At 45.8% G+C, this 22,770-nt stretch overlaps 1 protein-coding gene across 1 annotated transcript in view; it reads right to left on the bottom strand.

Annotated features, from left to right (window-relative positions):
• Nucleotides 1-22,770, bottom strand: part of Ggta1 (glycoprotein alpha-galactosyltransferase 1 (inactive)) — a 91,659-nt gene that overhangs the window by 50,755 nt on the left and 18,134 nt on the right. The window lies entirely within an intron of this gene.

Here is a 22,770-nt window from a genome sequence, read left to right as displayed (position 1 = left end):
CAAGTACCTTAACCACTGAGCCATCTCTCCAGCCCTGTGTCAGCTTTTGGGTCTATGATGAGGCAGCCTAGCATGGTAATAATGCATGGTAGTGGTACTTCACGAATGAAAAAAAGATAAAGGGGGAAGAGCAAGGGAGAGAGAGAAAGGAAGAGAGAATGGATTATTATTATTTATTGCTGTGACCAAATACCTGACAAGAGGCAGCTTAAGAGAATAAGGGTTTAATCCCATCAAGGCCAGGAAGGCACAGCAACAGGAGCTGGAAGCTGGCTGGTCACGTCGCATCCAGTCAGGAAAAGAGGGTGAACACGGAACAGAGCCAGGCTGTAACACCCCTCTCCCAGTCATGTACTTCCTCTAGTAAGATTCCACTTCCTAAAGACTCTACAACCTTCCCCCAGTGATACCAAGCATTCAAACCCATGAGCCCAGGGACAGCATTTCACACTCAAACTTCATCACAGGAGAAGAGAGAAGTATTGAGAGACTGACAGAATGCTAACTCGCTTCTGTACCAAAGCATCCTCCTGCAAAACCGTTAAGCTATGAATCCACAAAGGGACTGATCCACTGACGAAGCCAGAGCTTTCATGGCCCAGTTCCTTCTCCAAAGCCACTCCGCTGAGGTCTGCTGCACTGGGGGACCACGCCATCACGGCGTAAGCTTTGGAACCTTAACAGTTAGCTAGAAACTTGAGGGACACTGTGATTGGGAGCTAAAACCTAGGACACTGACCAAAGATAAGGGCACCAGTGACACACAACCCTGCTGGGATTACAGCAGAACCAGCCCCATGGTCCCATTCACTAGTCCAGGGGCCAGTGGCAGGGATGGGAACTGACTGGATTCACCCATAGTTAAGGATGACTGGTTGAAGGGCCAGGGTGAGTGGACAATGATTGAAAGCAATCATGGCCTCAAGATTTCTCCTGTTGATTGTGGGAGGGAAGAAACCTACAATATCTCTGTGAAGCAGATTCTATTAGCCCCATTTCATGGAGAAAGAAAAAAAAGCTCAGACATCTATTGCCCACACTTAGGGTCAAAACCAGAACCAACTCACGTCTGTCCAGCACCAAGGCTTAACCCTTACACAGTTCTCTTCCAGCCAGAGGAACTTCCCTTTTTTCTGAACTTACTTTGGCCCTTGACTAGGCCTCTTCTCTTCAGCATTCTCTACTTCTTCCATTAATTATCAGAATTTTGTATGTGTCCTCTTCCATTTCAGATGGTAAATTTATGAGCAGAGTTCTATATCTTATCTAATCAAAAATAATTATCAACTTTGCCAGATGCCAAAGGAGCCCAAGGCGTAAGAGTAGATTCTGTCCTCCATCAATTCCATAGAATCCAGAGTGCCTGGCAGGTCCAGGGTAAAGGGCCATTTGGCGATCTCTGTGCAAGGATGGGGAGTGACTGGACAGACACTATTCTAGCTCATGTTATTAGTTACCTTCTCATAGCTAGGATAAAACATCTGAAAGAATCAGTTTAAGGAGGAGGGGTTTATTTTTATAACTGTGGTTCCAGGTTCCAGTCCACCATGGTGGGAGAGGCGTGGTGATAAGAGCTCGAAGCAGAGCTGGTCACATTCAGCCACAGTGAGGAAGGAAGTAAGGAGCAGTGAATGGTGGTGCTCAGCCAGCTGTCTCCTTTGTACACAGTGCAGGACCCCAGTCCAGGGAATGGTGTGTCCACAGCAAGGATGGGTCTTTCTACCTTAGTCCAACTAATCATGAGAACCCCTCACAACCAAACTAACAGGTTAACCTAATCTAAATCCCTTACAAGTGGTTCGAGGTCTTGTCAAAATGGTTATCCATTACACCTATCCACTGATCTTGAACTTAAGCAATGCACCACATCATAATAATTTAGTTCCATGGTTCCCCAATACAAACCTTAACTTACAGCATCCATTGTTAGCTGTTTTTTGTTTGTTTGTTTGTTTTGTTTTTTGTTGCGCTTGATGAATTTTTTTTTTGTTTTTGTTTTTGTTTTTCGAGGTAGGGTCTCACTCTAGCCCATGCTAACCTGGAATTCACTATGTCATCTCAGAGTGGCCTTGAACTTGATCCTCCTACCTCTAAGTGCTGGGATTAAAGGCACACGCCACCACACCGGCTTCCATTGTTACATGGGAAAACTCCAATCATTGATCCAAAGGTGGTATAACAAGAGGGGTTGTAAAAGCCACCTCTGCATATAGTGTTGGCTTAGCCCCACTCCAGAAGAGGCATCCTGGGGGGTGGTCTGGCTGCTTGCTTTCTTAACATCTGGGCTCTGGCTCATGCTAGGTGGCACTCATATACTCACTATTCCATGAATTTATGCTGATATTGTATAATGTAAATCTCTGGATTTCAGGAATCTGAGAACTGGCTACTGTGGGTCCAGGTATCTGGGGACAATATTTCCAGACCACATCAGTACCTGCCAGCCTTGTCACATGGCCAGTGTGAGGGCTGAGTCTTGAGATCCTCAGGCAACTGATGGGCCATGTGACTTTCAACACCTGCCCATCTGGGTTTTCTTTTCTTCCAAATACTGGGGATGTACTAGGATCCTATTACAATCAATAAATAATTATTTAAAAAATTATTATAAAGTGCCTACTTCATGCCTGTCTCTGTGGAAATGTAGAGACTGACCAATCCCTGATTTTCCCCCTAAGAAGGGGAAGTTAGGGCTGAACATAATGAGCTGTGATGTAAAACCAAGAGAAACAGAAAGAAAGTGGATAAGCCTGGCATGGTGGCTCACACCTAAAACTCTCCACTGTTAAGAGGCTGAGAGAGGAGGGTGCTGTGATTCAGGGACAGCCTAGGCAACAGAATTTATGCCAGGTCAGTATGGTCTACAGTAGGACCCTGCCTCAAAAAAGAGGAAGACCCAGGTGTGATGGCCCATGCCTTTAATCCCAGCCCTTGAGAAGCAGAGGTAGGAGGATCACCTTGAGTTTGGGGCCACCATGAGACTACACAGTGAATTCCAGGTCAGCCTAGACTAGAGTGAAACCCTACCTCAGGGGAAAAAAAAAAAAAAAGAAGAAGAAGAAAATAAAATATGGAAAAAGGGGCTAGAAAGATTGCTCAATGTTTAAGGCGCTTGCCTACAAAGCCTAAGGATCCAGGTTTGATTGTCCAGTACCCAAGTAAAGTCAGATGCAAAAGGTGGCACATGTCTCTGGAGTTCATTTGCAGTGGCTGGAGGCCCTGGTGTGTGACTCTGTCTTGCTCATATATAAATAAAAAATATATTTTTAAAAAGAGGAAGAGGAAAGGAGACATAAAGGGTAGAGAAAGGAAGGGAGGAGGACATTTAATAGGTTGATATTGTATATATGTAATTACAATGATTGTAATGGGGAGGTAATATGATGGAGAATGGAATTTCAAACGGGAAAGTGTGGGGGTGGGGAGGGAGGGAATTACCATGGGATATATTTTATAATCATGGAAAATGTTAATAAAAATTTTTAATTTAAAAAAAAAAGAGGAAGAGGGGTGGAGAGATGTCTTAGCAGTTAAGGCACTTGCCTGCAAAGCCAAAGGACCCAGGTTTGATTACCCACATAAGCCAGATGCACAAGGTGGCACATGTGTCTCAAGTTCGTTTGTAGTGGCTGGATGCCCTGGCATGTCCATATTCTCTCTCTCACTCTCTCAAATAAATAAATAAAAAAGAGGAAGAAACCAAAGAAAAGAAGGCTGGGAAGACAGATCCATAGTTTAAAAAGAAAAACCTACCTGCTGCACAAGCCTGATGACTGAAGTTTGGATCCCCAGAACCCATGTAAAACTGGGCATGCCGTGGCTAAATAAATAAATAAATACAATAAAAATCTGTCTGCAACCCCAACGTGCCTACGACATGGGAGCCAGCATCAGAAGAATCCCAAAGCTCACAGGCTGACATTTGCAGTGGAAAAACAAGACACTGGAAGGAGAGGACCAACACCCTGAGGCTGCCCTCTGATCTGTATATGCATACACACACACACACACACACACACACACACACATATAGTAATAAGGGAAGGGGTGGAGGGAGGGAAGGAGAAGGTGGAGGGGAAGAGAGGAAGACAGATGGAAGAAAGAGGGGGAAGGTGTAAGTCAGTTCACCCTTTCTGCCTCTCTGCACTCATAAATGTTCTACAATGAGGACATATTACTTTTGCAATAAGACAAAAGAGTAAATCTGGAGGCCCTGTGACACTCTCCAAAAAGATGCATGGTTGTTTTTCTTTAAAAAAAATTTTTTAGGGCTGGAGAGATGGCTTAATGGTTAAAGCACTTGCCCAAGAAGCCAAAGGTTCGATTCCCCAGTACCCATGTTAGCCAGATGCACAAAGGGGCCCACGTATCTGGAGTTCGTTTGCAGTGGCTAGAGACCCTGGTGTGCCCATTCTCTCTCTGTCTGTCTCCTCTCTATCTCTCTCTCTCCCTCTGCTTGCAAATAAATAAATAATATATATGTGTGTGTATTTTTAAAAAATATTTTACTCATTTATTTGCAAGCAAAGAGAGAGAGAATGGACATACCAGGGTCTCCAGCCACTGCAAATGAACTCCAGATGCATGCGCCACTCTGTGCCTATGGCTTATGTGGGTCCTGAGGAATTGAATTGGGGTCAGCAGGCTTGGCAGGCGAGCCTTAATCACTAAACCATACCTCCAGTCCCGTGGTTGCTTTTATATAAATGTAAGCAATATTCTCTGTACTTCATTTTAAAAAGAGCCAAGGGCCAGGCGTGGTGGCGCACGCCTTTAATCCCAGCACTTGGGAGGCAGAGGTAGGAGGATCGCCATGAGTTCAAGGCCACCCTGAGACTCCATAATGAATTCCAGGTCAGCCTGGACTAGAGTGAGACTCCACCTCGAAAAACCAAAAAAAAAAAAAAATAATAATAATAATAATAATAATAAAAATAAAAATAAATAAATAAATAAATAAAAAGAGCCAAGGGCTGGAGAGATTGCTTAGTGGTTAAGGCACTTGCCTTTGAAGCCTAACGATGCAGGTTCGATTCCCCAGTACCCATATAAGCCAGATGCACCAGGCGGCGCATGGATCAGGGAGTTCCCTTGCAGTGGCTGAAGGCCCTAGTATGCCATTTTCTATCTGTCTCTCTCTCTCTCAAATAAATCAAATATATTTTTAAAAAATTTTTGAGGCAAGCTCAACAGACTGGTTTTTTTAAAAAAAATTTTTTTGTATGTGTGTAAGAGAGGGAGAGAGAATTGGCACGCCAGGGCCTCCAGCCACCGCAGGTAAACTCCGGCTGTGTGCACGCCTCGCGCGCTCTCATGTGCAACCTTGCACTTGTGTGATCTTGTGCGTCTGGCTCACGTGGGATCTGGAAAATCAAACATGGGTCTTTAGGCTTTGCAGGCAAGTACCTTAGCTGCTAAGCCATCTCTCCAGCTCCCAAATTTTTCTTATTAAATATTTCATTTATTTATTTGAGAAAGAGAGAAAGAGGCTGATAGAGAGAGAGTGGGCACACCAGGGCCTCTAGCCACTGTAAACAAACTCCAGATGCATGTGCCACCTTCTGCATCTTGCTTACATGGATCCTGGGGAATCAAACCTGGGTGCTTAGGCTTCACAGGTAAGGGCCTTAACCACTAAGACATCTCTCCAGCACCCAAATATTTTTTTTAATTAAAAAGAGAAGCCAGGAGTGGTGACACAGGCCTTTAAGCCCAGCACTTGGGAGGCAGAGGTAGGAGGGTCATCATGAGTTTGAGGACACCCTGAGACTACACAGGGAATTCCAAGTCAGCCTGGGCTACAGTGAGACCCTACGTTGAAAACAAAACAAACAAACCAAAAAATTAAAAAGAGCCAAGTTCAAGGATTCCAGCTAAATATACACTGTGGTGGTTTGAACAGAATAGGTGGCCCCCAATATATTCAGTTGTTTGTTTGTAGTTTGCATCTGTAGCCACCTGCTGGAGGCAATGTCACTGGCTGATCTTAAGGTATGGTGGTGGGTTTCTGATTTCAATTTAAAGATATGCAAAGTGTGCCTAGCTGCAGTTCCTGAAGTGTGCTATGGCTTTTGACCTTTAGGCCTGTGCTTCTCTCTGTTTGCTTGGGCCTGTGAAGGCAGGCCAGCTTCTTCTGCAATTATGGAACTTCCCCTGGATCCATAAGCTTCAATAAATCCCTTCTTCCATAACTGTGCCTGGTCTGGAAATTCATCTCAGCGAACCTGAAGCTGTCTGCTACATACACCACGCTGCCAAGTCAAGAAAAATAAGCGGCAGCAGTGGTCTTCTTTTCGAAGACTAACCAGTCTCGTTTGTATTTCAATAAATTTCAAATAAAAATGGAACTTAAATAAATCCTCTAATGAGCCTCCCCAGAAGCTGCCTGGTTTGGAGAAGTTCAACCACAAACCAAGGGGAAGGAAGAAGTATGAAGAAGCTGGACGATCCATGGGTTTTGTTTTTCTTGTTCCCATTGATGTTAAAGTCACTGCAGCTGAGAACGTGTCCTTGTCAGTGACGTTCTACCCCTCTGCCTCTGCAAGTCATTCTTGTACAGGGTGGATTTCAGAATCCTGAAGAGGCCACCATTTGTATTCAAGGCAAATCCATTTCCTCCAACCCACTCCACTCCAGATAAATGTTAAGCAAATATTTAAAGGATATTGGTTTGAAAGGCAGCCAGCATGTCTGTGTGCCAGGGTGCCCTCCGTTCCCAGCCACAGGGGTCCACCTTTCCTGATCCCAGCAGCGCCTGCCATGGGCTGGCCCAAGGGCAGACAGCAGAATGACCTGCAGGAAAGGCTTGGGGGGCTGGGACAAACCCCTAAGTCTCCCAGCTTCACCATGTGACAGTGTCCTTACACAGTGTCCTTAGACAGTGTCCTTCAGAGCTCCAGCGGAAAGGAGGCCCCTTTGCCGGACTGATGGGAAGGTTAAGCACTGTCGTGTACGTCCTGTCTCATTTCTCTGAAACAGTCTTCATAGGTGACTGGGGGGAGCAGTGGGGGAGGGGAGAAACACTGCCAAAATGTAGTCAGCAGTGGGTGTCAGGGTAAGGACAATACAGTAAAATACAGAAATGGAGACAAGACCCCTCCCCCACACCCGGCTCAAAGAGAGGAACCTGTAACCCTTCCCTCCTCCCAACAAGTGTGCTCGGTCAGGTCTGTAAGAGATCAGCCACCTCATGGAAGTCAAGTACGTTATTAATGCTTTGTTCAAGATTACAGCTAAGAGATAGCCAGTCTTACAGTTTTCTAACCTGTGCGGGGGAGGGAGTAGTGATGGAATGCAGGGCTTGCACGTGCTAGGCAAGTGCTCTGTCACTGAGCTACACCCCCACCCTTGTTTTAAGGTTTTCTTACACTCCTTTGGTGTGAAGGAGGAGCAGGTTTCTAGTACTTGAACCCTGTCAGCAATTCCACTGCTTAGTTATTTTAGTCCCTCCTGCATCTGTCCTTAAATCACTCGAAGAGGCGGGAGGACGGAGATGAGCCTCAGGTCTGACCCGTGAAGCTGGCATTGTATGGCACTGTACAGCGTCAGTCCCTGTCCTGTGGCTCTCACCTAATCACCCTTCAGGTTCCAGCCAGATGGACTCCCCAGCTTTCTTCCTCTCACAGCACCACCGGCCACTATTTGTATATGAGTTATTGATTGATTATTTGATTGATGAATGCTCCCAGTGCTAGGCATAAACTTCTCAGTCAGCAGCGGGAAGAGAGGGGCCTTCTAAGGTGCTTGCGGTGTGTGAAGATAAGTTGTGATCAGAGCCCAGCAAGGAGTCAGCTCTGTCATCTTATAAAAGTCCTCTCCCCTGCCCAGGCACCTCTGCCTCGAGCCTCAGACTCTCAGCTCTAGAAAGTGGGGAGGTAGAATGGGAATATGTTTACTTTCTGACAGCACCTATGTCTTTATAATCTCAATTTTTAAAAATGACAGTCTAGGGGCTGGAGAGATGGCTAAGGGGTTTAAGCGCTTGCCTGTGAAGCCTAAGGATCCCGGTTTGAGGCTCGATTCCCCAGGACCCACTTTAGCCAGATGCACAAGGGGGCGCATGCGCCTGGAGTTTGTCTGCAGTGGCTGGAGGCCCTGGCGCGCCCATTCTCTCTCTTTCTCTCTCTATCGGCCTCTTTCTCTCTCTCTGTCATTCTCAAATAAATAAATAAAAATGAACATAAAAATAAAAAAAAATGACAGTCTAAAGCCGGGCATGGTGGTACATGCCTTTAATCCTAGCACTTGGGAGGCAGAGGTAGGAGGATCGCTTTTATTTATTTATTTATTTTTGGGGCCACCCTAAGACTACATAGTGAATTCCAGGTCAGCCTGAGCCACAGTGAAACCCTATCTCAAAAAAAAAAAAACACAGTCTAGAGGGATGGCTTGGTCGTTAATGGTGCCTGCTTGCAAACCTGCAGGCCCCAGTTTGTCCCTCCCCAGCACCCACATAAAGCCGAATGCAAGCAGCACATGTATCTATCCTTCCAGTGTGCCCACAGCAATGGAAGGCAGAAAAAAGAAACCAGGGAAATTCATGGGCCAACTTGTCTGGTGCACACAGTAGCAAAACAAGAGATACCTTGTATCAAAAGAAGGTAACTGAGTGTAGTGGCGCACATGTTTAATCCCAACACTTGGGAGTCTCAGCTAGAAGGAAAACAAATACTGTGAGGTTGTCCTCTAACCTCCACATGTGCCCCTCCCCCACACACAATTGTGGTGGTGCACATGCCTTTAATCCCAGCACTTGAGAGGCAGAGATAGGAAGATCATTGTGAATTCGAAGCCACCCTGAGACTACATAGTGCATTCCAGGTTAGCCTGAGCTACAGTAAGACCCTACCTCAGGGGAAAAAAAAAATAGAGTTGAATAGGTGGCTCAGCAGTTAAGGTGTTTGCCTATAAAGCCTAATGACCCTTGTTCAATTCCCCAATATCCACATAAAGCCAAATGCACAAAATGGTGTATGCATCTGGAGTTCGTTTGCAGCTGCCGGAGGCCCTGGGGACCTCATTCTGTCCCTCTCTCCCTCCCTCTCTTCCTCACTCCCTCCCCCTCCTATCTCTCTCTCTCTGCTTGCAAATAAGTAAAAAAAAATTTTTAAATTAGGAATGGAAAGATGGCACAATGGATAAAGTGCTTGCCACACAAGCATGAGGACCAGAGTTCAGATACCCAGCACCCATGCAAATGCCATGGGCATGGTGGTCCACCAGTAATCCTAACACTTGGGAAGCAGAGACAGAAGCAAGCAGGCCAGCTGGACTAGCTGACTTGGCGAGTGGCAAGCCCCGAGTTCAGTGAGAGATCTGTCTCGGTAAATGAAGTGAAGAGTGACTGAGGAAGACACCGCATGTCAACCTCTGGCCTCCAAAAACACGTACACGCACGTGCGCACACACCCACCCACCTCCTGCCTGTATGCACATGAACATGCACATAACACCACACACATACACATGCTGAAGAAAGCTTAAAATTTAAATAGCATTCATCAATTCTGGCCAAATATGGAAACTGGAATCTTTGCTCACCATCTCTGGACCTCAGTTTTCCAGCTTATGCTCAGTCCTCCAGGCTCTTCCACCTCCAAATACTGCAACTGTGGTAAGAAGGGCTCTGCCCAACCCCTCATCCTTCCCTCAAAGTTCCACTCAGGTCCCAGTGACAAACAGGAAGTGTGACTGAAGCAACAGAAACACAGCTTGTTGCTCAGTGGCATGAGTGATCAGCAAGGGAGCAAAGATATTCTGAGTTTTCCAGCTAAAGTCCTACGTCCAGGTCCCAGGCCACTGTCCACCTATTCTGGCTCTCTCTGGTCACTCTCACCTTATCTGTTCATGAGAGCCACAACAAAAATGGGTAGATTACTACAGGCGTGGAGGCACGCCTTTAATCCCAGCACTGGGAAAGCAGAGGTAGAAGATCACTATGAGCTCAAGGCCAGCCTGAGACAACATAGTGAATTCCAGGTCAGCCTGGTAGAGCAAGACCCTACCTCAGGTGTTGCAATGACCAAATCAAAAACAGTGGGATGCAGGGGTCAGCATTTCCCTTTGCTCCCTGCTGGCTCAGAGGTGTTCTTTCTGTAGGCAGTGCAGGATTGTGATGGAGGGTGTCATGTCTTTGACTGTGCTTCAGCCCCAAATCTCTCCCTTATATGGCCCTAGAGCATTTCTTTATCTGTGTGCAGCAATTTCCCCATTTGTAAGACTGGAGCAGTAACCATTTCTACTACCTAGTTTTCAATGTGATGGGGAGGCCTGGCTCAGTGTCTGCAGAGAACAAAGAGTGCTTGGAAAGCATGAATTATTATAGTTTGATTATGTGTTTAATAGGGTTCCTGAATCACTTCCCTTTCCCAACTTGCTCCTAAGTGAAGGGGGAGAGCAGAGCTCAGATTGCATCTTTGGCCCTGCAGCCCCACACCTCTGAGAAAACAAATCTGAGCATCAGGTTGAGCCAAGCCTGCAGGAAAAGGAAACTGGAGGAGGATGGCAGGAAATCCTATGATGCTGCCCCAAAGCACAAGGCTGAGGGTACTGGCTGTGGCCAGGGTGGCACTGCTGGGCACTGGAGAAAGCTGCAGCTGAGGGGCTTGCCCTGGAGAACACAGCGACCGAAGGCTGAGGAAGGTGGGTCTCGCCTTTGTTCCCACCTCTGCCCAGGACCTGGCAATGACAAGAGGAGGCTGCACGCCACCATCCTGGCTCCCTGAAGAACAGAAAGTGGAGGGGACCTTGTCTGTGGGCAGCTATCACTGGTCTCTGGGTAAGGGCTACTTCCCTCAGCTCTTCAAAAGAAGTATCCAGCGCTGGAGAGATGGCTTAGCGGTTAAGCGCTTGCCTGTGAAGCCTAAGGACCCTGGTTCAAGGCTCGATTCTCCAGGATCCATGTTAGCCAGATGCACAAGGGGGTGCATGCGTCTGGAGTTTGTTTGCAGTAGCTGGAAGTCCTGGTGCGCCCATTCTCTCTCTCTCTCTCTCTGCCTCTTTCTCTCTCTGTCACTCTCAAATAAATAAATAAAAATGAACAAAAAAATTAAAAAATAAAAAGAAGTATCCAGAACCCTGCTGGGCCTCCACAATCTCACCTTCAGACTTTGAACATGTGGTTACAGATGGTTCCTGGTTTAGGATGTTGTACAAGTGCACCATACTTCAAATATTGAATTTTGATCATTTTTCCAGGCTAACTCTACAGGTAGTAAGAGACTCTGTCATGATGCTGGGTGGCAGCAGCTCTGCAACCATAAGGTGAAACAACCCACTCTTCAGCACGCTATGTGCTAAGACAGGAAGTTCTGTGGGTTGGGTGCATTCAATGCATTTTTATTTGTCACCCTTCTATCAGTCTACCCCAGTGCAGCCCCATGGTAAAGCAGAGATGGCCTAGATCTGCTTTGCCAGTGACAAACGAAAAGTTGGTGCAGTGGTGGCTTTCCCCATGTGATCTATTAGTTCTGCTACAAGTCAGGGAAATGGAGTAGTTCCTCTCTACAGTTCACCAAAACACAGTCCCCTGCGTGCAGAAAAAGCACTGTGCTAAGATGTAAAGCAGTATGCAAATGAGTGGTGGGACCAAGTTCTGCTCTCAGGGTCACCCTACTTGGTTCCAACCTGTCCAAGTAACACTTGTGCATCTCTACCCTGCTGGAGCCAGGCACGCAAGTCCTGTTCTTCCTGCCCCTAGCACATCTCACTGGGCAGCAAAAGTACAGTATCTGCTGGCTCCAAGGAGTGTGGCCGTTGTACTCTTTAGAGGCAGGCTCCTCTCAGCACAGCCTGAGGAGCTGGACCACAACTCAACATACATGACCAGAGGGAAGCCATCTTGAACTCAATATAAATAGTTGCCTGTACGAGAAAGAAGGAAACAGACAGTCCTGAGAAGGGGCACATGTTCCCCATTCTTGCCCTCAGTCTGCCCTTGACATCACTCAGTTGTGGATCTGGTTGCCATGGTATGCTAAAGCAACATCTTTGTCACAAGACAGACCCACCGCTCTCTGGGGGCACCGGACAGGTGTTCAGCACTGCCATTCAGATCCACAAAAATCTCTAAGATTCCTAGTGAAAGTTCTTTTATTTTCGTGTGTGTGTGTGTGTGTGTGTGTGTGTGTGTGTGTGTGTGCATGTGTGTGTTAGTGTGCACACGAGCGCATATGGTAGGCAGAGACTGACAATGGGTGTCTTCCACAATCAGGGATTTTGCCTCCTTTTCTCTTGAAGCTGTATTTATTTATTTAAGAGAGAGAATATGGACATGCCAGGGCCTCTTGCCACTACAAAGGAACTCCAGACGCATGTGCCACTTTGTGCATCTGGCTTTACATGGGCAATGAGGAATTGAACCTGGGCACTTACAGGCTTCACAAGGAAGTACCTTTAACTGCTTGCTGAGCCATCTCTCCAGCCACCACATTATTATTATTACTATTATAATTATTATTATTATTTTGAGACAGGGTTCTCACTGAACCCAGGACTCACTGATTTAGCTAACCAGTAAATTCCAGAGATCCTCCTGTCCCCACCTCCCCAACACTGGGATTCCAAGGACATGCCACCATGGCCAGGTCAGCTTGGTAGAGCAACACCCTACCTCAGGTGTTGCAATGACCAAATCAAAAACAGTGGGATGCAGGGGAATTCACTATGTTGAACTCAGGTCCTCATCCTTGTGTGGTAACTGCTTTACCCATGAAGCCATCTCGCAACCCTAATGACGGTTTGTGAAGTTTATATATATTGTAAGTATTCATTCCACGTTTCTTTTCCGGAAAATAAGCAAAGACTTCAGCTCAGAGATGGGCAACTTGACTCCGTAATTAGTAACTGCCACTCTCCTCTCATTGGCCTGGCTACCTGGCCTGCTATCCTTATGCCAGTACCAGCTGTCCTGAACACTGCATGGAATCCTTCACGACCATGAAAAGATTTAGCTGATTGTCCTGGCCAGTGAAGACCTCAGACAGGGACATGTGAAGTAGTTTGTACCAGACCTTTTGCTATCATAAGCCTCCAAGAAACTCTAGATGGCCCTGCCACCATTTCTGCCTTGGCCAGAGAGGCACTTCCCCTGGTGGTCTGGCACTCAGCTTCTTAAACTGTGGTTTGACACCCCATATGGGATCATGTTGCTCACGATAGAGTCACACATAAATAAATAAATAAATAAATAAATAAATGTCTCAGAACATTAAACAATGAGCAACTAATTAAAAAAAATCAGGGCTGGAGAGATGGCTTAGTGGTTAAGCTCTTGCCTGTGAAGCCTAAGGACCCTGGTTCGAGGCTCGATTCTCCACGACCCACGTTAGCCAGATGCACAAGGGGGCGCACACATCTGGAGTTCGTTTGCAGTGGCTGGAAGCCCTGGCGTGCCCATTCTATCTCTCTCTCTCTGCCTCTTTCTCTCTATGTCCTTCTCAAATAAATAAATAAAAATGAACAAAAAATAAAAAAATAAAAAAAATCAAATATGTGGGGCTGTGGAGATAGCTCATTGATTAAAGGAGCTTGCTTGTAAAGCCTGCTGTCCTGGGTTCAGTGTGCCAGTACCACATAAAGCCAGATGCACAAAGTTGTACACACATCTAGAATTCATTTGTAGTGGCCAAGAGGCCCTGGCATGCCCATACTCACTCTCCTCATGAATAAAATAAAAATATATTTAAAAACCATTTCTTTATAATTTATTATCAGTAAAGGTTTGATATATATATATCCAAGGTTACATAAAAATTTTCTTGTGTGGAAAGGAGTTGCCAATGGAAAAAGTTTAAAAGCCCTGTCAAGCATAGCAGAAGAGGTATTGGTAAGAAGTAAGGATGGTGAGGAGTGCTTTGGAACACTGTCTTCCAGATATGAAGTGGTATTTGTATTTATGACCTACAGAGGCTGTTGTTACCTGTATAATGTTGGACCCAACAACATGTTGTTATGGATGATGGGGAAACCCACCCCAAAATAGAAGAGGGAATAGTTGTAAAAGAGGGGTTTCCACCTTTCAACATATTGGCACAGGCAATGACTTTTTGTATATAACCTTAGCTCAGGAAATAAACCCACTAATCAACCACTGGGACCTCATGAAATTAAAAAGCTTTTGTACATCAAAGGACACTGTGAATAAAGCAAAGAGGCAACCTACAGAATGGGAGAAAATCTTTGCCAGCTATATATCTGACAGAGGATTAATATCCAGGATATACAAAGAACTCAAAAAACTAAATAATAAGAAATCAAACAACCCAATTAAGAAATAGGCTATCAGGGCTGGAGAGATGGCTTAGCAGTTAAGCGCTTGCCTGTGAAGGCTAAGGACCCTGGTTCAAGGCTCGATTCCCCAGGACCCACGTTAGCCAGATGCACAAGGGGGCGCATGCATCTGGAGTTCCTTTGCAGTGGCTGCAGGCCCTAGCGTGCCCATTCTCTCTCTCTATCTGCCTCTTTCTCTCTCTGTTGCTCTCAAATAAATAAGTAAAAAAAAAAAATAAAAAATTAAAAAAAAATAGGCTATGAGGCTGGAGAGATTGCTTAGTGGTTAAGGCACTTGCCTGCAAAGCCAAAGGACCTAGGTTCAATTCCCCGGGACCTACATAAGCCAGATGCACAAAGTGGCACATGCAACTGGAGTTTGTTTGCAGTGGCTGGAAGCCCTGGTGCATCCACTCATTCTCTCTCTTTCTCTCTTTTTCTCTCTCTCTCTCATCCTCTTTCCTTCTCTTACATAAATAAATAAAAATTAAAAATTAAAAAATATATTTAAAAAAAAAGAAAAAGAAGTGAATGGGCTACGGAAGCCAGACATGGTGGCACACGCCTTTAATCCCAGCACTTAGGAGGCAGAAGTAGGAGGATCACCATGAGTTTGAGGCCACCCTGAGAATACATAGTGAATTCCAGGTCAACCTGAGCTAGAGGGAGAATCTACCTTGAAAAACCAAAACCAAAAACAAAACAACAAAGAAATGGGCTATGAAAGTAAATAGAGAGTTCTCAAAGGAAGAAATATAGATGGCCTATAAACATCTCAAACAACGTTCTATATTCTTAGCCATCAGGGAAATGCAAATCAAAACTACTTTGAGAGTCCGTGTCACTCCTGTCAGAATGGCTACCATCAAGAAAACAAATGACAATAAATGCCAGCGAGGATGTGGAAAAAGAGGAACCCTTCTACACTGTTGGTGGGAATGCAATCTGGTCCAGCCATTGTGGAAATCATTGTGGAGATTCCTGAGACAGCTAAAAATAGATCTATCATATGACCCAGCTATACCACTCCTAGGCATAGATCCTAGGGACTTGTCTCATGACCTTAGAGATACTTGCATACCCATATTTATTGCTGCTGTATTCACAATAGCTAGGAAATGCAACCAGCCAAATGTCCTTTAACTGATGAATGGATGATGAAGATGTGGCACATTTATACAACGGAGTTCTAGCCAATAGTAAAGAAAAATGAAATTATGAAATTTGTAGGGAAATAGATGGATCTGGAAAGGATTATACTAAGTGAGGTAACCCAGGCCAGAAAGGCTAACATCACATGTTTTCTCATATGTGGATCCCAGCTACAAATGTTTAGACTTAATTGGTAGCAGAGGCCAGAAAGCTAGAAAGGGGCTATAAAGAAGGGAGGAGAGGGGAGGATTTAAGAGGATGGTATTGTATATATGTAAATAGATGAACAGATTACTGAAGGTGGAATGGCCTAACTGAGGTCAGGAGAAGAGACTGAGTAAAGGAAGGAAGGTGGGGAGTATGAACAAGCCATATAGAAACCTACTTTTTGGACAATGGTACACACAGAAGCCATAGATTATAACTAGATACCTTCCAGTGAGTTGTTAGCCAGGGAGATCCCTGTGGCCCCAAAACATTACAGGCCATTGCCAAGGCTCTTGGTTTCCCACCAGGAATAGATAGTAAGACCCTATTGTTGAAGACTCCACATACTTGGGCTGCAAGGTCACTGAGAAATCAACCTATAGCTAAGCTGAAAAATCTCCTCCCTGTAGACCAGCTGACAGAAAGCTGGAAAAAGCTATTTTGCATGCAGCCCTATTATGTGAGAGAGAAATCATCAGTGGATAAAACAACCATGGACACTGCAAGCCTTAAGTCTGATCAACCAGGCCAAATGACCCAGCAGGTGCAATAGTGGCAGATTTGTTATGGGGGAAACCAACTGCTCACTAATTGGGCTGGAGGTTTGCTCCACAGGAAGGAATACATGCCTGGTACTGAAAACATATGATAGGGAAGTCATGGGCCCTAGGGTATGACACCTGCCGAATGCATATATTATACTCACTAAACTGCTCAGTAAGCACTTTCCTTAATGTTCATACCTGTATGTTAATGCTACTTTCAGTTTTGGGTAGAGATGCTTTTCTTTTCAGATGGTGTGACCTCTGGGATGACTCAAAAGGCACCATAGTGCTGAGAAGTGACAGGAGTGCTCAGCACTGAAACATCTCTATCACATTCTCCAAGGCTCAGGGTCCATTGCAGAAGAGGTGGCAGAAAGAATGTAAGAGCCAAAGGAACAGTATGAGTTCTTACAATGCACTCTTCCAGCTACAAAATGGCCTGGAAATCCATGAGCTCACAATGCCTGACACTACCTACACAGGACCCTCATAATAAAAGATAATGTCATCAAAATAAAAAGACTAATTGAGAGGGGGAGACGATATTATGGTGAGTGGATTTTTGAAGGGTAAAGTGGGGGGGATTATCATGATTTATTGTCTATAATTATGGGAGTTGTCAATAAAGAAGTTTCAAAAAGCCGGGCATAGTGGCACATGCCTTTAATCCCAGCACTCGGAAGGCAGAAGTAGGAGGATTGTCATGAGTTCAAGGCCACCCTGAGACTACATAGTTAATTCCAGGTCAGCCTGGGCCAGAGTGAGACCCTATCTCAAAAAAACAAAACAAACAAACAAAAAAAGAGGAGCCAGGCATGGTGTTGCATGCCTATAATCCCAGCACTCAGGAGGCAGAGGTAGGAGGATCACTGTGAGTTCAATGCCACCCTGAGATTACATAGTGAATTCCAGGTCAGCCTGAGCTAAAGTGAGACCCTACTGCAAACAAACAAACAAAAAAGTTTAAAGAAAGAATAATTAAAATAGCTACCATCATGGGCTGGAGAAATGGCTTAGCAGTTAAGATGTTTGCCTGTGAAGCCAACAACTCAGGTTTGATTCCCCAGGACCCACATAAACCAGATGTACAAGGGGCACATGCATCTGGAGTTCATTTTCAGTGGCTAGAGGCCCTGGCGTGCCCATTCTCTCTCTGACTGTCTCTATTCTATCTCACCCCCCCCCCCGCTCTCTCTCCTTGAAAATAAAGAATTAATTTTCAAAAATAGCTATCATCAAAAAAAGAGAGGTTTCAGAAGGATAAGGAAGGAAAGTCAAAGAATGGTGTTGGGAGGGATTATGTAATGTTTTTTGTTTGTTTTTCGAGGTAGGGTCTCACTGTAGCTCAGGCTGACCTGGAATTCACTCTGTAGTGTCAGGGTGGCCTTGAACTCACTGTAATCCTCCTACCTCTGCCTCCTGAGTGCTGGGATTAAAGGTGTGCGCCACGAAGCCAGGCTCGGATTATGTAAATTATATATATGTATATATATATTACTTTTTAAGAAGCCCTGGCGTAGCAGAGGAGCTGCTGTGACTGGCAGTACTAAGCAAGGTAATGATTGATCCAAAACTCAAGCTTCAGAGGCTGTAATTGGTGCTAAGATGCAAAACTGTGATTGGTTCAAACAACTGACTGTCACTGGTCCAAACAAAGTGCAGGGAGGAAAGTGGGAGATGCCTCCCTTAGGTTGCAGCATTAGGCCCAATGAGAGACTTTTCAAGTCTTTTCTTGCTGCTTTCTGTAGTGCTGGCTCAACCTAGCAACACACACACACAAGCAGGCCACGCTGTCAGTCAGTGCAGTCAGTTGCTTGACAGCTGAAGAAGCAAAGGGGGTCCTAGGTAGCCGCAGCGGTCTCAGCGCGCATGCGTGCTGCAGAGAGGCCCAGCTCTGGGGAAGACAGGCTTCTAAATGGCCAGGCTTCCAAGCAGTCCTGCTTCTAAGCAGTTGCCAGCCTGAATGGCCCAGCCTCCAAATGACTCGGCTTTCTCAATACTCTGTCTCACCAATGGCCCCAGATCTCAACTCCAAACAGTCCCCGGAGCAGACACCCAGTAGTGCTCACACAGGGGCCAAGTTGTAGACGCAGCTGAACAGTTTTAGACCAGCTAGGGCAGGAAGGAGGGAAACAGATGTCACGAGAGGGAAACAACAAACAAGAGTCTTGACTTAGGAAGGATAAAGGGGGCTGAAGAGATGGCTCAGTAGTTAAGGCACTTGCCTGCAAAACCTAATGACCTGGGTTCAGTTCTCCAGTACCGACATAATAACCCACAGATGCACAGTGGTACAAGCATCTGGAGTTCTTTTGCAGTGGCTGGAGGCCTTAGTGCACCTATTCTCTCTCTCTATCTCTCTCTGCTTACAAATAAATAAATAAAAATATTTTTTAAGGGCTGGAGAGATGGCTTAGTGGTTAAGCGCTTGCCTGTGAAGCCTAAGGACCCTGGTTCAAGACTCGATTCCCCAGGACCCATGTTAGCCAGATGCACAACGGGGCGCACACATCTGGAGTTCGTCTGCAGTGGCTGGAAGCCCTGGCACGCCCATTCCTCCCTCTCTCTCTCTCTCTCTGCCTCTTTCTCTGTCACTCTCAAATAAAAATAAAAAAATATATATGTTTTTTAAAAGGCTGGGTGTGGTGGTGCATGCTTTTGATCCCAGCACTTGGGAGGCAGAGGTAAGAGGGATCATGGCAAGTTTAAGGCCAGCCTGAGACTACATACTAAATTCCAGGTCAACCTGGGTTAGAACAAGACCCTACCTGGGGGATATCTATGTGTGTGTGTGTGCACGCGTGCGTGCGCGCGAGTGACAGAAGAATAAAGGGGCCCTGGGGAGGTGGCCCACTGGATAGCGCACTTGCTACGCCGAGTGTGAGGACTGGAGGTTGGACCGCCAGCATGCCTGCCCACCTGTAACCCCAGGGCTTGGGAAGCAGAGAGAGGCGGACCTCAGGGCAAGCTGGCTACTGAAGATTAACTAAATCATTGAGCTCTGGGTTCACGTGAGAAACCATGCCTCAGTATATAAAGGAGAAAATGATAGAGGAAGACACCTGACATTAACCCCTGGCCTACACACACACACACACACACACACACAAATACACACACACGCACGCACATGCATACCAGATAACATAGTGTGTCAGTTACCCACTCATTGCTGGGACAAAAACACCTGAGAAATAGTTTATGGAAGGAAAGGGTTTATTTCTGGCTTGCAATTTCAAGGGGAAGTTTCATCATGGTGGGAAAAGCACAACAGGAGCAAACAGGAGGGCATCACATCTCCAGAGCAGCAGGGAGGAAGTGGAGAGGGTGAGCTCAGTGTGGCAAGAATCCAAAGGCAACCTCCAGTCATACACCTCTCAAGCAAGGCTCCACCTCCCAAAGGCTCCATGGGGGAGGGGGGTTAAATATGAAGCCTCAGGCTGGAGAGATGGCTTAGCGGTTAAGCGCTTGCCTGTGAAGCCTAAGGACCCTGGTTTGAAGCTAGATTCCCCTGGACCCACGTTAGCCAGATGCACAAGGGGGCGCACGCATCTGGAGTTCCTTTGCAGTGGCTGGAGGCCCTAGAGCGCCCATTCTCTCTCTATCTGCCTCTTTCTCAAATAAATAAATTTTAAATACTAAGCCTTATCACAAACGCTTAAGGCCATGGGGGACATTTTACATTCAAACCATCACATACATATACTTCCAGTCTTTAAAAATAAAGGGATAAAAGGCTGCCACGAGTCAGAAAAAGAGAACTGTAGGCCTGAACACCAAGAGTTTTAAGAGCGTTGTTAAGTCTCCCTGGCCACGGGGTACACGGGCTGAGAGCTGTGACACTGGCCACCACCAAGAGCTGTAACACCAGAGGGTGGGTGCCACTTAATGCTACTTCTAACTGTCTGCTGCCCCCAAATATGGAAGGAATTGAAACCTGCCAAAGACTTGTTTTTGAGGAGCTCCTCCTTACCCATCCATGATTTCTCTCTGGGTAGAGCAAAAGAACCCTTGGCCAGTTGATGGGAAACAATTAGGTTCAGAGACAGTTTACAGCTGATGGAAGCCCTAGAGGGTCAATCCTCATGAAGAGCTGAGGTTCAGGGGAAAGATAGCACAGCTCAATCTCATAGGGAGATAAGGTGAGAACCTTGAAAGAATTCTTGCCCTACTGCAATTCATTGAATTAACTGATCAACCTATGTTTGCTGAAGGCCTACTACGTGCAGCTCAGCACTAGGTTAAGCACTGGGGGAGTCAGTGGTGAAGCAAACTGACAATGATTCCGTTCTCAGGGCACTCACATGGTATCTGGCCAACGTGTTCATCAGCTTTCTGTCACAATGAAAGCTGAACTAAGCAAGTTACGAGGGGCAAAAAGGGGAGCTAGGGCAATGCCTCGGCAGGTTTGCCATGCAATCATGAAGGCCTGAGTTTGATCCCTAGCACCTATATAATAAGCCGTGGTGGTGCACGCCTTTAATCCTGGCGCTCGGGAAGCAGAGGTAGGAGGATTTCTGTGAGTTCGAGGCCACCCTGAGACTCCATAGTGAATTCCAGGTCAGCCTGAGCTAGTGAGACCCTACCTTGAACAACCAGAAAAAAGAAATAAGAAAGAAAGAAAGGGAGGGAGGGAGGAAAAGAAAAAGGAGAATCACTGGGGTTAATGTAAAAGCCAGCCTGACTGAAAACAATAGTTCTAGTTCACTGAGAGACTTTATCGCAAGGAAACATGCGAACGACACTCTCCCCTCTAGATACATGTACACAGGGGCACATGCACATCTACACACATATACACATCACTACTGAAAAGAAAGTTTTGCTCCATTTTTAGAATTGTCGGTCCCTAGTTGGTTGGCCCTGCTGCTTTTGGGTTTGTGACAAGGCAGCACTTCATGCGAGAGAAGAACGCTGCTTGCCTCGCAGCCAGGAAGCAAAGCAGAGGAAAAGAAGCCAGGCATGGTAGCACGTGCCCGTGATCCCACCGCTTGAGAGATGGAGTCAGGAGAAGTAGGGGTTCAAGGACAACCTTGGCTTCATAGGGAGTTTAAGGCCAGCTTGGGCTTCAAGAGACTGCTTTAAAAGAGAGAGCGAGCTGGGGAGATGGCTCAGTGGTTAAAGACGCTTGCTTAGAAAGCCTGATGACCTGGGTTCTATTCCCCAGTACCCATGTCAACCAGATATACAAAGTGGCACATGTGTCTGGAGTTCATTTGCAGTGGCATTAAGCCCGGGTGCACCCATTCCCATTCATTCATATATATATATAATTTTTATTTATTTGAGAGAAAGGAAGAGGCAGAGAGAAAGAAAGACTAGACACGCCAGGGCTTTCAGCCACTGCAAACGAACTCCAGATGCATGCATCCCCTTGTGCATCTGGTTTATGTGGGTTCTGGAGAACTGAACTGGGGTCCTTAGGCTTTGCAGGCAAATGCCTTAACCACTAAGCCATTTCCCCAGCCCCCATTCCCATTCTTATTCTCTCTGTCCTTGCAACTAGCTAAATAAAATATTTTAAAATATTTACGTATGTATGTATTTATGTATTTGCAAATAGAGACACAGACAGAGAGGAGAAAGATAAAGAGAATGGGCATGTCAGGGCTACTAGCCACTGCAAACAAACTCCAGATGCATATGCCACTTTGTGCATGTGGCTTTACAAGGGAATCAAACCAGGGTCATTAGGCTTATCAGGCAAGCACCTTAACTGCTGAGCCATCTCTCCAGACCAATTTTTTTTTTTGAAAAATTTAAGAAAAGAAAGGGGCTGGGGTTCCATCATCCCCTTCAAGGGCACACCCCTGATGATCTGAAGATTTCCACTAGACCCCACTTAAAGCTTACACCACCTGCCAATAGCACCACACTGAGAATGGAACCTTTAATACACGGATTTGGGGTGATAGCTAGGATCCAACCTGAAGCAGTAAACAAGTGAATAAGGGAATCAACTCCAACTGCCAAAAAGAGGTATAGAGCAAATAAAATACTTTTGTTTGTTTGAGATATGATCTTCTATAGCCCAGGCCGGTCTTCAACTTGCTATAAAGCTGAGATTGGCCTAAACTCCTAATCCTCCTGTCTCCACTGGGATTACAGGCATGCACCATCAAACCCACTTTAAATAAAAGATTCACATGTGATAAAATAGCTTAGGGTAACAGGCTAGTCTTGGTGCCAGCCTGTCTTTGGGATAGATTGATTGCCATGCTGGAAGCTAGAGTTGATTTGCACTGGCATGCATGAGCCAACTGCTCGTTTTGATTTCCTTTCTTTTTTGAGGTAGGGTCTCTCTTTTGCCCAGGCTGACCTGGAATTCACTATGGAGTCTCAGGGTGGCCTTGAACTCACAGAAGTCCTCATTCTTCTGCTTCTCAAGTGCCAGGATTAAAGGCATGTGCCACCATGCCCAGCCCAACTGCTCATTTTTAAAACTTTTTAATTAACACATAATAATTGTATATATTCATGAGGTACAGTATCCTTTGACCCAAATACACAATGTGTAATGATTCAGTTGTTAAATTCTCCTGAATTTGACAAGCCAGCTGTTAAACACAGCCATTATTTAAAAGTCCACTTAGGGGCT

Source organism: Jaculus jaculus, chromosome 1, assembly GCF_020740685.1.
Source record: "Jaculus jaculus isolate mJacJac1 chromosome 1, mJacJac1.mat.Y.cur, whole genome shotgun sequence".
Lineage (NCBI taxonomy): Eukaryota > Metazoa > Chordata > Mammalia > Rodentia > Dipodidae > Jaculus > Jaculus jaculus.
This window is presented reverse-complemented; position numbering and strand designations above follow the sequence as displayed.